General features: G+C 46.2%; 1 protein-coding gene and 1 long non-coding RNA gene across 12 annotated transcripts in view; one reads left to right on the top strand and one right to left on the bottom strand.

Moving 5' to 3' along the window:
* The window catches only part of LOC141067743 (uncharacterized), a 108519-nt gene extending 105382 nt beyond the window's left edge, over nucleotides 1–3137 (top strand). The window contains exon 2 of the long non-coding RNA XR_012226470.1: nucleotides 1797–3137. This is a non-coding gene — a long non-coding RNA (uncharacterized lncRNA). The remainder of the gene's footprint in view (nucleotides 1–1796) is intronic.
* Nucleotides 1–15325, bottom strand: part of GULP1 (GULP PTB domain containing engulfment adaptor 1) — a 1494945-nt gene that overhangs the window by 855559 nt on the left and 624061 nt on the right. The gene's annotated exons all lie outside the window — the stretch shown is intronic.

The raw sequence follows: 15325 nt of genomic DNA on the forward strand, positions 1-15325 counted from the left end.
GGGGTTAACACTCACAGTAGCATTGGTATCTCCGTCCAATCCCGGGACCCCTGCAGCTTTGCAAGATGGTGCGCACTTCTTCCTGGAAGCTCTGTGCAACGTGGCCTTTTCCTTGTGTGCAGATCCAGTGATTCCCTCCTCTGGATTCCTTTCTTGTCTTTTCTTCGTGGCTCCTCACAGCAACACAGGAAAGCCACCTTGTTATCCCCAGAATAGTTTACAAAGTCATAGTCTCAGATTCTTTTCCTCACAGCTCCAGGCAGGCACGTCTGCTTCCTGAAGAAATCTTGGCTCTCAAATCACACACAGAAAAGCAGCCCCTCCCCTCTCTTCAGAAGTCTGCAGTCAAATGGAGTGACAGACTTGTAATTTAAGCCTGGAGAACTAATTTAAGTGAAAAAAATATATTTGCCTCAAAATTATTCTGTAAGAACAAGCAAACCCTGAACAAACAGGCTTCATGTAATTTATGATTTCTGCATTTAGAATCAGTACTAGAGAAGTGCTAAAATGTAACACACTACAGACTGATGTGCACATGCTGAAACTAAAAGCTTAAACTCTATTATGTTCAACCTTTTTTATTGAAACCTAAGGTCACTTACATTCAGAACAATTCTCCATCATTATTTGTATACCAAAACCAAGAGCGGGTGCAAATCATGAAAGTGATGTAAATAATTGCCGTTTATTGGCTCTTTGTAAGCACCACAAATGTGAAAGTTGCTCAGGCTACTTCCACACATTGCAGACTTTTCCTGCCATTGATTTTTTTTTTATTTCATGGAAAAATAACTGTTAAATGCACTTGTGTGATTATTGGATTGTGGCTCAGATATGCCGTTGGTTTTATTCAGCACACTGCCTGCAGAGAGTAAAATCTGCAGAAAAATCTGCAATAAATCTGCAACAATTTGTAAATTCATAAAGATAATAATGTCTTGATGTCATTGTCGAACTGAGGTACCAAGGGTCCACCAGTAGCATTGACTTTGGGGGCCTACTTTTCACCTGCATGCAAATATTATACTACCCTCATTCACAAATTTACCTATATCTCTATATAATAATAAACTGAATATTGAGATGTTGCTTTTTGCTGTACAGAATCAACTAAATTATGCCAAGTACTGCCCATATAGTGGGGTTGGTGGCTGCAGCGGGGGCCCACCGGGAGATTCCCCTGTTCCCCTATGGGCCAGTCCGAGCCTGCTTGACATACATGCAGAAAAAGGACAATGGCTAAGTCATATGATCAAACGCTATGTGTTTGAAACAAAGAGTTGGGCCTCACAGCGCCCCCTACTTGTTAGTGAGGTCCAGCTGAAATGTCATTATCAACAGAAATTATTATAATTTGATCAGCCCTTTTTATAGCTGCAGCAATTTCTGATAACAATTTTCTACAACCAAATTGGTTCAGAGGCGAAAATCGTTTAACTCAACCAATTTGTGGTGCTGAAAATGAATATAATGCTTAAATTTGCTAATTGACTCTACTATTCAAGATCCAGAAGCGCTTGCAATTTTTATCAGACGTTTCATGCAGGTTTATGGAAATGTGTGTTTATTATTTCATCATCATTATTGCACTGTTAGTCTATTAAAAATCTATTTAGTCTATTAATGCTTCAGTATTATACCATCTTAGGGTGACCAATGAAAAAACATCACCTCAGCTCCAATGATGTAGTCCTAATTACAGTAACATCACCTACTTTTATAAATGCTCTCTGTGTAAGATATACAGTTTTAGGATTTCTTCGCTTACTTTCTATATGCTGTATTTTTTTTAGATATGCCTCGTTCTTGCATTAACAAGGTGGATAGTTTTGCTACATATGGGAAGAAGTCCCTTTTGCGTCACAAATTAAAAACTTGACTGGCATGAAAAGGAAAAGCCTACAACCTGTATTTTGGCTGCAGATTATTAGATCAGGACAAGAGTTGGGCTGTGCACATACAGTATGCTGCAATACATGTGCATCCCATCTCACCCAGTGGTTTCATGGCAAGAGGCAATCTATACCTTCAATCAAAATGATCTGGGGAGACTCAACCGAACACACTACCAACTGATATTTCTTGATGATGCCCCTATTAGGAAAGGAGTTTCAAGGAAGAAGTGAACTTTACAGTATCAAACATTCTATCTGCAATACGCTCACTACTACATACAGAAGAACTGCCGGATACAAAAGCTCCAGAAACCTTTTTAGTTGAGTCAACTGAGGAGAAAAATAGCGCTTTTTGATATGAAGCATCTTCTCACGATCCAGACTTTCTGTCAGCAACCTCAACTGAACCACACCTTATATCACAAAGTAAACTGAAAGATCTTGTTAGAGAGTTGGATCTCTACCAGAATAAGGTTGGGCTCTTATATTTCAGCTACAGCAGTGGAATCTCCTAGCTGGCAACATTTGGCTTTCTTTGTTCCACAACCATGGTAAACATCATGTCCAATAGTTCTTCATGGAGGGCGACCTTGTTGAATGAAACAATATCAACAGTTCAATGGAAGCTCTGAAGGTAAATTATAATGCAGAGGAATGAAGGATCTATTGATTTGTCCTAAACAAGCTTAAAAGTTGTCTCGCTGCATATTTAGATTGTGAGCCAAAATGGGGACAGCGATGCTGATGACTGTAAAGTGCTGTGGAATTAATGGAGGCTTATGAGTGAGAAAAATATTAATAGCAATGCGCTACCTTCCAGTTGGTTATGCATTCCACATCAAAGAAACCTATGACAACATGAAACAGCTGCTGAGATGCCTGAACTATGGCCAAAATTTGTGGTCCCTATGTGGTGATTTATAGGTGGTTGCCCTTTTACTTGGTCTCGAAGGTGGATACATAATGTTCTGCTGCTTTCTGTGTTAGTGGGATAGCGGTGCAACAGAATATCGCTACATTAAAAGAGACAGGCCTCTCTGACTTTCACTTCAGCCAGGGAGTAAAAATGTCTTCCATCCAGCACTTGTTTACCTATGTAAGACTTTGTTACCACCATTGCTTTGCACCTAATGAAGAACTTTGTAAATATTAATGGTAAAAATGCAAATGCATTCAAATATCTCATTGATAAAATTTCAAGTTTGAGTGAAGCAAAAATAAAGTAAGGAGTTTTTATTGGACCTTAGATTCGTAAGCTTATTGTCATGGGGATACCGCAACAGAGTGGGGCCATAATATCTTTGCGTCTGGTTGCATAAACTCCTGCACTGATTGGAACTGCTTCACCATCCTATTATACATTGCAGGTTTTCCTTGCTGTCTCATTGCAAGGGTTATTGGGTTCAGTTACTCTCCTGAATTGTCTCAGTTGTTCTTTGTTGGCCACTCCCCTTTGTATATATATGCTCTCCACTGGCACTTGGGAATAGCCATTGATAGTTACTCCTACCTGGCTTGGAGTTGAGGGAGAGAGTTCAGTGTTTGACGTAGGCAGTTGGAGAGTTTTTCAGGAGATTGCTGCATGGAGTTTGTTTGCATGTTTATCCTTATCCTCTCCCAATCTGTTTCCCAATCTTTTGTTTTTTGAGGGTATTTGTATGATTGTAGTTTTATTTAATCCCTGTCTGTTTAACCCTGTCTGTCTGGTTATTGTTTGCGTGTACACTTCGGCCTCACACCTCCCTGGGTGGGGGAGGGAACAGATAAGGGTAAGATAGGAGCATAGCAAGGTACGAGACCCAGGCATCTCCACCATCAGTGGCACCTCTTTAGAGCAGTCAAGTTGGGCCACCTACAGCAATAGACTTTTAGGAATGTTGTTAGTGCTAACCAAACCTGGAATCTGCTGTGAAGTAAGGCAAAAACGCTAGGCTGGGGGCACGTTTAGTAAGGTCGTAGCTGGTGGAGCTCCTTTACCTTGTTCTCAGGACTCGGAATCTGTCATGAAGTAAGGCAAAAAAGCTAGCCTAGGGGCACATTTAGTAAGGTGGTAGCCGTTGAAGGTCCTTTATATTGTTCTCAGGAAATGTAGCTAGGGTGCAGTGGTCACAGAGAAACACATTGACCCATTTGACCGTGTACCAGGAAGATGGAGTTACCCAATTTGTCCTTCTGTTAATCTGTAACATTAACCACAAGTAATATGTTGCTGTCTAGAACCAATAAGAATGTGCCTCTGTATTGTGCAGAAGAACATAGCAAGCTTATTTCCTGCTACTCTCTGTACATAAGTCTTGTCAGTAAAAAGTAGTCTATTTTCACAAACTTGTCTGGTTTCCTCATCATGGGTTTAGTCAAGTGCAGTACAAATTGCAGCAGAGCTGAATCTGAAGGTGTCCACAGCAGTAATACAACCACACAAACTCAGTCAGGACCCCCGTTTTCATGCAGCATGTCAGACTGGGGAAAACAAGTACCTCACCCATAGCTACAGCTCTGCACTGCATAGTTTTCTATAGAAATTTCTGCAACTGCTTATAATTAGCAATAGTGTTTAGGCATAAGAACAAAATAGAGTAGTCAGCTGACCAAACTAGGACTAATGAATTCAAAGTTTCCAACAGAGGCATACATAGAAATCATGGGGCCCCACAGCAGAATTTCTAATTGCTCCCCCCCAAAAAAAATAAAATAATAATAATTGTCGGGGGTCGCAGAAGAGTAATACCTAAAGACTTTCCAGCCTTTACATAGTAATTTTTCCTCCTTCTGAAGTCCTAGATTCCTCTTTCATTGCCCCCATAGAGTATGATGCCACAAAAAGAGCCCCCCAAACACAGTATGATAATCCTACAGTGAATTCCTCCACATTATCCTCTACATGCACAGCATAATGACCCAAACACAGTATGATCCCCCAACTGTCAACTGTAACCCCCACACAACCCTCCATGGAGTATAATGGGCCTAGAGTATAATAGTCCCACACTGTATAATGGCCCTTATTACTACCTCTTCAAATAATATGGCCACATGCAGCATGATGGACCCCACACAAACCTTGAAACTGTATAATTGCTTGCATACAGTATAATGGCCCCCACAAAGCCCTCCAAATATTATAATTAGTGCTGAGCAAGCGTTTGGTCCTGCATATGATTTAATGCACTCACCATGGTCCTCAATACAAAATAATGCACTCGCTATGCACTCTTCAATACATTATAATGGTCCCTCATGATCCTCCCTACAATATAATGCACGCCCATGGTCTTCTATACAATATAATGCCCCCTTATGGTCCTCCATGCAACATAATGCACCCCCATAGTCCTCTATACAGTACCCCTACTCTTCTCAATCTATACACTTGGCCTGGGACAACTCAAAGTCCCATAGATTCCAGCACCACCTGTATGCTGATGACACTCAGTTCTACCTCTCTGGCCCAGACATCACCTCTCTGCTGTCCAGAATCCCCTAGCGTCTGTCAGCCATATCCTCCTTCTCTTCTCGCTTCCTCAAACTCAATGTGTCCAAATCTGAACTCATCATCTTTTCTCCATGTCACAGATTACCTGACCTATCTATCACCATTAATGACATCACGCTTTCCCTCATACTGGATGTAATGTTAAGATATGTCAGTAAAGTATGATGCTTCTGGAACATTCTAGAATCTACCATTTCACACTACTGAGGACATTGTGGCCTGTCATAGCTGCAGCATCCCCCCTTCCCCCTCCTTAACAGCTCTGTGTCCGCATTGGTAATAGGACACTTCCTCTACAAGCATTTGGCCCCTCTCCACAGCTAAGAATGTTAATTAAGCTGAGTGGAGAGCATGTCTTTGTTTAAAACCAGGGGCTTGAATTCAGATATGGGAAGTATTAAAACAAGTCATATGGCAAAAACCATACACCGCAGAGATATAATAATCACATCTCTGCGTAGGCAACGAAACCAGCTTTCTAACTCCTAATTTTCATGGTTCTAACCCCTCCAGAATCTGAGATATGGATTGCTCCCAAATGGAGTGTCTTAATTATGGCATGTTTTTATCTATGTAATCACTGCCCACCTTTTGGGAATAAATGATAAAATTATCAGTCTGTCTCCATTCTCTAAGAAACGAACTATGCGCCTTTTTTAGATAATCGCTACTAATTTGGGGGTTTGCCACAGACACTCTTAATTAATTCTTTGATTAAGTGAATCGTGGCTGGTGGCAGCATGGTGTGTTCGGTTGGTTGGGCTAGTTGGCAGGACGGAAGGGTCTTACATGCTTAATTGAGTGGCTGTGGCCAAAGCATTGGTAATTCCCTTACTGCAGTAGTCTTAATTGCCCATGCACAACAAGCAGCCCATCCGGCGACTAATTATCCTAGGTGTAGTTCCCTGACTGACCTGAGGATAAGGGGGGGCGCCGGAGAGCTGCGAGTTCCAAAGTGGAACTGAGAAGGTGGGATATCCATATATCCCCGCACTTCTTGGAAGGTTGTTAGCAGTGGTGGGGCATCCAAAATAACCCCCCTGCAATAAATTGTTAGAGCAAGATTAGCTTGCTGTATATTATTGTCACATGGTACCAGTGGCGAGATAAGATAAGCCCCCACTGTGCATGTGATAGCCATGTGCCGGCAGTGCTTCGCATCCCTCCGTCTGCTGACATACCCGTGTCAGTGGTGGGATCGTGATGTATTGGTGGCACAGGGTGCGATTTCGTCACATATTGGTGGCAGCGGTGGGATCGTGACGTATTGGTGGCACAGGGTGCGCTTTCGTCACATAATGGTGGCAGAGTGGTGGGATAATCATAGAGCATTAGTGATCTAGTTTGAGCAATCATTCCTCTCACTAAAAACCTGCACGGTTCCTGTGGAAATCCTGCATCATAGGTTTTGGAGAACAGACTCAGTGGTTACTAGCCTTGAGACAATTTTGTGTACTTGCGAGTATCCCCTCCCTTCTCTTTGTTTTTCTTTTCCATCTTTTATTTGGCAACCATGGCTACGCGGGGAGAATCTTATTATAAGCAGCTTAATAAGGACACCCTGAGGTCCCTGTGCACGTCAAAGCAGATTGATGTCGCCGACAAGACCAAAGCCCAGTTGATCACGGCTCTAGTGCAATGGGATGAGAGCCAGGGTGCAGAAGGCAGCACCAGTGTCGATGGTGCAGCCGCAGAGGTCCAGCTGGTGCAGACTGGCAGCCAGGAAGTCCTGGACCCCAATTTGCAATTGGCCCTACAGCAACTCCCTGCCGAAGACCATGTGGGACGTCTATAGCTGATCCAGCAAGCTCAAGAGAGAGCCCATGAACTTCAGCTGGCCCGGGTGAGGGAAATGCCCTCCGCAGCCCGAATCAGTGAGCCCAGCAGCGACCAGAGTCCTAAACCCTGGCCAGAGCATTTTCCCATGATGGAAAAGGATGGAGACTTGGACACGTTTCTGCGAACCTTTGAGAAAGCCTGCAGACAGTACCGGCTGGATAAGGACCAATGGGCAAGGTACTTGACCCCGGGACTAAAAGGCAAAGCCCTGGAGGCATTTGTTTCTCTCCGGCCAGAAGAAGATAACAACTATGATACCATCAAGCAGGCTCTGATCGCCAAATACCAGCTGACACCTGAGGTATACCGAAAGAAGTTCCGGAACCTCCAACGTGGCCCACACGATAGTTATAGCGATTTGGTGCAAGGACTCAGGACCCACTTTGACCAGTGGATCCATGGACTGTCCGTTGATTCCTTTGAGCTGCTAGGGACCTGATGATCAAAGACCAGTTCTTGCATCTTTGCCCAGCTGAGGTCCGACAGTTCATCCTGGACTGCGAACCAACGAATGCGAACAAAGCAGTGCAGATCGCCGACAACTATGAGGCCAACCGGAGGCCAGAGACGCGGAGGCCAGTCACCACCAGCTGGAGAGGGGGTAAGCCTGCAACCAACCCCAGTGCCCCAGATATCCATCTCTCTGGAGGCCCTGTCCCTGTTGCCAACGCCAGGCCTACTACGGACAGTAGCATGTGTTACAACTGCGATCGGACTGGTCACCTACATTTCACCTGTCCGGAAAGGCCGAAGAACCCCCCAGCCAAGGCCTCTGGGCCCAACTCCTCTGTTCTGTTGGTGGGAGGTGTGGTTGGGAGGATTGACGACAACGTTCAACCTGTCCAGGTGGGGGCCCGTCTTGCTACAGGCCTCAAGGACACCGGGGCTGAACGAACCCTCATCCGTCCTGGACTGGCAGCCCCTGAAGAGTTTGTTGAGGGGAAAACCCTGACTTTTACTGGGATCGGGGGTACCCGCTGTCCCTTGCCAGTGGCCCGAGTATTCCTTGATTGGGGTGTTGGGAGCTGGGTGAGGGAAGTGGGAGTGTCTGAAAACCTGCTCTGTTGTGAGTTCATTCTCTGGTTCACCAGTTGTGAGTTCTCCTTCCAGACTCCCTCTGGTGGTAACAGGAGGTAGTGAGGCTGATTTGATCGGTGGAGATCTGCCACCTGAGAATGAGGATGACGATTGGACCTCAGGAGTGTCAGATTGGGTTTAAGACAGCCGACACCCTATTCAGTTGCTGGTGATTACTTCTGGCTTGTCAGCTCTTCGTTTTCAGCTCTGTTCCAGTCATCTAAAGCTAAGTTTTTCTGCTAATGTTCACACTTGATTTTGTTGGTCTATTCAGTTTTTTGGTGTGGTTAGCCAGCACCGGCTGGGGGCTGTGCTGAATTTCCACTCTTATTTATCAGTATTTTGCCAATTTGCTTTTTGTCCCTTACTAGTTTGGTCTCTTTTTGCTCTGTCTCAGAATATTTCTGAGTGCTGATATAGTGGGAGAAGTCTAGTGACTTCAGGGTTAATTTTGCTATCAGAAGTGTTGGACATTATTTTTGTAGGTTGCAGACAGTGTCTTTCCTTTCCTTTCCTCTCTAGTTAGTTTGGGCCCCATCGTTTGCTCAGCCTATTTTCCTGCCTGTGTTTGTGCCTTCATCTTGTTTCACCGTCAATACATGTGTGGGGGCTATCTTTCCTTTGGGGTCTGCTCTGGGGCAGTTAGTTTTCCCCTTTTCATGCTTCAGGCTTATTTAGTCCTCCGGCTGTGACAAAGCGTCTAGGAACATGGTAGGTACGCTCCACGGCTGCTGCTAGTTCTGTGGTAGGATCAGGGATCTGCAATCTGCATAGTTACCAACCTCTCTGGTTTTGTGACTTAGCTTGTTTTGCTTTTTTCTCCTCGGTGACCCATTCATAACACTGCCCACTGATGTTTTATTGGGGACTGACTTGGGGAGGATGGTTGCATACTACGTCCCTTACTCCCCTCCCCAATCTGATAAGGGTAACGTTAACCCTGATGATGATGATGATGATGACGGGAAACTGAATGTGTTACCTGCTAATGTCTTGATGAGCAATGATGCAACTAATAACCATTCTCTCCCCAGGAATGATGCTGATGGTGATGTAAATGTACCAAAGAAATCTGATAACCATTCTTTTCCTAGGGATAATGATGATGATGATGATGATGTTGTTGTATCTGTGCTAACTGAACCTGTTAACCATTTCTTTGAAACGGTAGATGTGTCCACAGGTACCGAAGTGCTTAGCCCCATCACTCTGCGGAGTGAGACGGCAGAGGAACCCCTGACAGGAGCAAGCAACGGTGCTCAAGGAAATGGAGAGGTGCATGGGGACCATGAGGAAGGTAATGCCATGCAACTGACCAGTGCCACCGAGGAAAGTAACTGGCCCATAAGTAGCACTGCTCCTGAAGTGTTGGGGGTGGATGGGGAGGTATAGCCCATAGCAGTGCCGACTGGTGGGTCTGTAGAAATCCCCAGGGAGACAGCATACGTAGCAGCTGTCACATGCAGTCAGAATGCCCAGATCGCAGGTAGCGCCGTGTCTTCTGGACCCTCTTCTGCTATAGGAAAGACTGAACCAGAAGTGAACCCAGAGCAGGTTCCAGAGGGTCCCAGTGAGGAAGGGACCCTGATGTCACTTCTGGCTGCCTCCAGCCAGGAGTTCCAGGCTGCTCTGCATGCAGATGCGAGCCTGGTGAAATTGAGAGATCTCACCGAGACGCCCACCTCCAAGTCTGATAAGGAGAGGGTGTTCTGGGAACGAGGAAGGTTGTACCGGGAGACAGTACCCGGAGATTCCCAATGGGAGTGGTTGAGGGAAAGACAGCTGGTCATCCCCCATCAGTTCAGAACTGAGTTGTTGCGGATTGCCCATGAGATTCCACTTGCTGGACACTTGGGGATCAGCAAAACAAAGGCACGGCTGTCTCAACACTTCTATTGGCCCAAGATGGGGACAGATGTAACACAATATTGCTGCTCCTGTGATACCTGTCAAAAAGTGGGTAAGGCAGGGCCTGCTCTTAAGGCTCCCCTTATTACTTTGCCGGTGATAAAGGAGCCTTTCCAGAGAATTGCGGTGGACATTGTAGGCCTGCTAGCCGTCCACAGCAGCTCTGGAAAGCAATACATTCTCACTGTGGTAGACTACGCTACCCGTACCCAGAGGCAGTAGCTCAGTCTTCAACCAGGCAGATAAGGTGGCTGATGTACTGGTGACCATCTTTTCCAGGGTAGGATTTCCCAGGGAGATGCTTACTGATCAAGGGACTCAATTCATGTCTCGCCTAATGGAGGCTCTCTGTAAGAAAATGCAGGTGAGGCACCTGGTATTGAGTGCGTATCACCCTCAGACCAATGGTTTGTGTGAATGCTTCAATGGTACCCTCAAACAGATGCTCCACATGCTGGTTGAGACCCAAGGGCACGACGGGGAGCGGTACCTCCCATACCTGCTGTTCGCTTACAGAGAAGTTCCACAGGCCTCAACGGGGTTCTCCCCCTTCAAGCTCCTGTATGGCAGTCGAGTCCGGGGACCCCATGGGTTGATAAGAGAATCCTGGGAAGATGAGCCAAACCCCACAGAAGTGTCCATCGTGTATTATGTCATGCGCTTCCGTGACAAGATGCAGACCTTGACACAGTTGGTGCATGACAACATGACGCAGGCTCAGGCTGACCAGAAGCACTGGTATGACCAGAACGCCCGGGAGCGGACCTACCAGGTGAGTCAAAAGGTGTGGGCGCTGGTCCCTGTACCAACGGATAAGCTTCAGGCAGCCTGGGAAGGCCCATACGTCGTCCACCAACAGCTCAACCCAGTCACCTTCGTGGTCACGCTTGACCATGCTCGGGGTAGGCACAAAACCTTTCACGTCAACATGCTAAAGGCGCACCACGAACGTGAAGCTTTCGTCCTACCGGTCTGCAACCTGCCTGAGGATGGGGAGGAAGATCCCCTCCTGGACATGCTGGCCCAAGCGAAGGCCAATGGGTCCATTGAGGACATGGAGATAAGTGATTTGCTAACCATAACCCAGCGGTCGCAGTTGTTGGCCACCCTGGACCTCTTCCGGGCCGTGTTCACCAACCGACCAGGGAGGACGAGTTAGTGGTTCATGAGGTGGACACCTGGAATCACGTCCCACAACGGCGAACACCTTATCGGATCTCTGAGGAGGTGCAACAGGTCATGCGCCAAGAGATCGATGAGATGTTAAGGCTGGTGGTGATTCGACGGTCAAAAAGCACGTGGGCCTCACCTGTAGTCCTCGTGCCTAAAAAGGATCGGACCACACGGTTCTGCGTGGAATACAGGGGGCTCAACGCCATCACAACCTCTGATGCACACCTGATGCCATGCATCGAGTTTCTGCTTGAGCGGTTGGCAAAAGCAAAGTACATATCCATCATGGATTTGAGTCAGGGATACTGGCAGATTCCCCTGAGCCCTGAGGCGCAGGAGAAATCCACCTTTATCACCCCCTTTGGACTGTACGAGTCCACAGTCATGCCCTTCGGCATGAAAAATGCCCCTGCCACTTTCCAGCGGATGGTCAACCACCTGCTCCGGTGACTGGAGCTGTATGCGGTGGCGTACTTGGACGACATCACCTTCTTCAGTTCCACCTGGGAGGAACACCTTCAGCATCTCCAGGAGGTGCTCAAGCGTCTTCACCAGGCAGGCCTGACTATCAAGCCGGGAAAGTGCCAGATGGGCATGAGCGAGGTCCACTACTTGGGGCACCAGGTAGGTGGGGGTTCCATGAGTCCGGAGCCAGAAAAGGTGGACGCAATCGTGTCCTGGCCCACCCCCAGGGCCAAGAAACAGGTGAAGTCCTTCTTGAGCACTGCAGGATTCTATAGGCAGTTCGTGCAGGACTATAGCACCCTTGCAAAACCCTTGACCAACCTCACCAAGCAGAGGCTACCACAAACAGTCAACTGGACAGATGACTGTGAGGCGGCCTTCCAAGCTTTGAAAACAGCCCTGTGCAACTCTCCAGTGTTGAAAGCAGTCGACAGCAGTCGCCCGTTCCTGGTACAGACAGACACCAGCGAGTTTGGCCTCAGTGCTGTGCTCAGCCAGGTCGACTCGGGGAACCAGGAGCACCCCATGTTGTACCTGACCCGGGAACTTTTGCCGAGGGAGGTGGCATACTCCACCATCGAGAAGGAGTGCCTGGCCATGGTGTGGGCACTGCAACGTTTTCAGCCCTCTGTACGGGCACACCTTCATGGTGGTAACTGACCACAACCCTCTGAGCTGGTTGCACACAGTGTCCGGAACCAATGGAAGGTTGCTCCGCTGGAGCCTTGCCCTTCAACATTACGACTTTACTGTACAACACAAAAAGGGCAGCGAACATGGTAATGCTGATGGGTTGTCCCGCCGGGGCGAACCCGCTGAGGTGTGCATGGCGGATTACCATCAGGTTATGCCTCCATAGCGCACTCTAAAAGGGGGAGGTGTAATGTTAAGATATGTCGGTAAAGTATGATGCTTCTGGAACATTCTAGAAACTCCCATTTCACACTACTGAGGACATTGTGGCCTGTCATAGCTGCAGCATCCCCCCTTCCCCCCCTCCTTAACAGCTCTGTGTCCGCATTGGTAATAGGACACTTCCTCTACAAGCATTTGGCCCCTCTCCACAGCTAAGAATGTTAATTAAGCTGAGTGGAGAGCATGTCTTTGTTTAAAACCAGGGGCTTGAATTCAGATATGGGAAGTATTAAAACAAGTCATATGGCAAAAAAACATACACCGCAGAGATAATAATCACATCTCTGCGTAGGCAATGAAACCAGCTTTCTAAACCCTAATTTTCATGGTTCTAACCCCTCCAGAAACTGAGATATGGATTGCTCCCAAATGGAGTGCCTTAATTATGGCATGTTTGATGTTGTTTTATTGTATTCGATAAACTACAACCAATGAGACCATTGGTGTGTCTATACGAGCTTCCCTAGTTAAGATATGGTTATTATAAGCTTTTTAGTTAAATGGCAACTTGGAGAAAGGGGGGCTGAACTTCTGCAGACTGCCCCTTTCGTAATGTAACCGACCCTAGGCTATAAGATTTCCCTTCCTTGAAATTCCTAAGTGAAGCTGCAGAACCCCTGCTGAAAAGACCTGCAGATGTCCGTGGATGTGTGACTGGCTGCCCCTCCCCCCAGCACATGGTCTGCCTAATACCAACTAAGCACATGTAAGTGTTACTCTGTTTTTTTAATCCTTGTTGTTTTTATACTTGCCTTGTACATATTTAATGTCTCAACTTTGTAACAACTTTTATCTATGTAATCACTGCCCACTAGTGTTGAGCATTCCGAAACCGCAAGTATCGGGTATCGGCCGATACTTGCTGTATCGGAATTCCGATACCGACTTACGATATTTTTTCAATATCGGAAGTCGGCATCGGAATCGGAAGTTCAAAGTTGATTGACAGCCTGACGTCATCATGATGCGCGGTGTGTGCGCATCATGATGCGCCGTCATTTCGGGCCTTCCGGGGGTCTCTGCCGGCCTGCCGGGGGGCTGTGCCGGCCTGCCGGGGGGCTGTGTGGACTGCCCGGGGTCTGTACCGGCCTGCCGGGGGGCTGTGCCGGCCTGCCGGTGGTCTGTGCACCCTGTGGGGGTCTGTACCGGCCTGCCGGGGGGCTGTGCCGGCCTGCCGGTGGTCTGTGCACCCTGTGGGGGTCTGTGCCGGCCTGCCGGGGGGCTGTGCCGGCCTGCCGGGGGGCTGTGCTGATGTCCAGGGGTCTGTGCAAGCATCGTCCGATGGGACTACAAGTCCCATCTGGCGATGCCTGCTACCATGACAGTGATTGACACATTAGCCAATGATGGGACAGTAGTAGTCCCATCATCCGGCTAATGTGTTAAATGTTAAAAAAAAAAAAAAAAAATACTACATACATACTACATGTATGCTACATACATACTACATGCATACTACATACATACTACATACATACCACATATATACCACATATATACCACATACATACCACATACATACTACATACATACTACATACATACTACATACATACATAACACATATATACTACATACATACTACATGCTACATACATACTACATACATACTACATATATACTACATGCATGCTACATACATACTACATGCTACATACATACTACATATATACTACATACATACTACATACATACTACATGCTACATACATACTACATGCATGCTACATACATACTACATGCTACATACATACTACATATATACTACATACATACTACATATATACTACATACATACTACATACATGCTACATACATACTGCATGCTACATACATACTGCATACATACTACATACATACTACATACATACTACATGCATGCTACATGCATGCCACATACATACTACATACATGCTACATACATAACACATATATACTACATGCATGCTACATACATACTACATGCTACATACATACCACATACATACTACATACATACTACATGCATGCTACATACATACTACATATATACTACATGCATGCTACATACATACTACATACATACTACATACATACTACATGCTACATACATACTACATATATACTACATGCATGCTACATACATACTGCATGCTACATGCATGCTACATACATACTACATACATACTACATGCTACATACATACCACATATATACTACATACATACTACATACAATACATTCATACAATACATACATAGACATACAGTACATATAACATAGAGTAACATACTTACCAATACTTGTCACATTGTTCCCCGAAGCCATTGTCTTTTACGGAATAAATATTAACATAACAAACCACAAAAATACTCACCCACGATCCGAAGCAGTCCACGAGTGTGTCCCACGACGATCTTGGGTAGAGAACTGCAGCATCAGCTGTTGCTGCCGTTCTCTACGGGCTGCAGGAATCCAATGACGGAAGGTAGGTATCCTTCCGCACTGTATTCCTCCGCCACTTAAAAAAAAAAAAAGTCCCTAGTCTCACTTTATGCCATTGCTGCGTGGGAATTTCCC

This window comes from Dendrobates tinctorius, unplaced genomic scaffold, assembly GCF_039654945.1.
Source record: "Dendrobates tinctorius isolate UK_male_01 unplaced genomic scaffold, ASM3965494v1 ptg000254l, whole genome shotgun sequence".
In the NCBI taxonomy this organism is placed as follows: Eukaryota; Metazoa; Chordata; class Amphibia; order Anura; family Dendrobatidae; genus Dendrobates; species Dendrobates tinctorius.